The sequence below is a fragment of the Piliocolobus tephrosceles genome, chromosome 2 (assembly GCF_002776525.5).
Source record: "Piliocolobus tephrosceles isolate RC106 chromosome 2, ASM277652v3, whole genome shotgun sequence".
Lineage (NCBI taxonomy): Eukaryota > Metazoa > Chordata > Mammalia > Primates > Cercopithecidae > Piliocolobus > Piliocolobus tephrosceles.
Window position 1 is genome coordinate 87112362 of NC_045435.1, and position 1506 is coordinate 87113867.

Here is a 1506-nt window from a genome sequence, read left to right on the forward strand (position 1 = left end):
TCACTTTTAAGATCATGTTTATTGAGGTATAATTTAGATACAATAAAATGAGCAAATCATAAGTATTCAGTTTGTTTTTTTAGAGAAGAAGTCTCACTTTGTTACCCAGGGTGGTCTCAAACTCTTTTTTTTTTTTTTTTTTTTGAGACAGAGTCTCGCTCTGTCGTCCAGGCTGGAGTACAGTGGTGCGATCTCCGCTCACTGTGAGCTCTGCCGCCTCCCGGGTTCACGCCATTCTCCTGCCTCAGCCTCCGGAGAAGCTGGGACTACAGGCGCCCACCACCACGCCCGGCTAATTTTTTTTTTTGTATTTTTAGTAGAGACGGGGTTTCACCTTGTTTGCCAGGATGGTCTCAATCTCCTGACCTCGTGATCCGCCCGCCTTGGCCTCCCAAAGTGCTGGGATTACAGGCATGAGCCACCGCGCCTGGCCTCAAACTCTTAAATTCAAGTGATCCTCCCAGGGTGATGGGATTACAGGCCTGAGCCACTCTGCCTGGCCTATGCATTTCTTCATATTGATGAGTAGTATTCCATTGTATTGATATAGCACAATGGGTTTATCTGTTCCTCTGTTGGACATTTGGATTATTTTCAAAATTTGGTTATCATGAATAAAGGATTTTGGTTTTGTTATGCTTCCATTTATCTTGGGCAAATACTTATGAATGCAATGGCTAGATCATATTGTAGGTATAAATTAAGAAAGACCCTGTTTTTCAAAGTGGTTGGAGGTCGGGTGTGGGAGGCAGGAGGATTATTAGAACCCAAGAGTTTGAGACCAGCTTGGGCAACATAGGGAAAAATAAACAAAACTAGGCCGGGCGCAGTGGCTCAGGCCTGTAATCCTAGTACTTTGGGAGGCCGAGGTGGGCAGATTGCCCGAGCTCAGGAGTTCGAGACCAGCCTGGGCAACAGGCTGAAACCCCCATCTCTACTTAAAATACAAAAAATTAGCAGAGTGTGGCAGCGTGCACCTGTAGCCCCAGGTACTTAGGAGGATGAGGCAGGAGAATCCCTTGAACCCTGGGACTCGGGAAGAGGAGGTTGCAGTGAGTTGAGGTCGTGCCACTGCACTCCAACCTGGGCAAAAAGAACAAAACTCTGTCTCAAAAATTAAAAAAATAAAAAGGCTGGGCTCGGTGTCTCATGCCTGTAATCCCAGCACTTTGGGAGGCCAAGGCGGGCAGATTACCTGAGGTCAGGAGTTCGAGACCAGCATGACCAACATGGTGAACCCCTGTCTCTACTAAAAGTACAAAAAATTGGCCGGGCGTGGTGGCTGAAGCCTGTAATCCCAGCACTTTGGGAGGCCAAGATGGGCGGATCACGAGGTCAGGAGATGGAGACCATCCTGGTGAACACGGTGAAACCCCCGTCTCTACTAAAAAATACAAAAAAACTAGCTGGGCGAGGTGGCGGGCGCCTGTAATCCCAGCCACTTGGGAGGCTGAGGCAGGAGAATGGCGTGAACCCAGGAGGCGGAGCTTGCAGTGAGCTGAGATC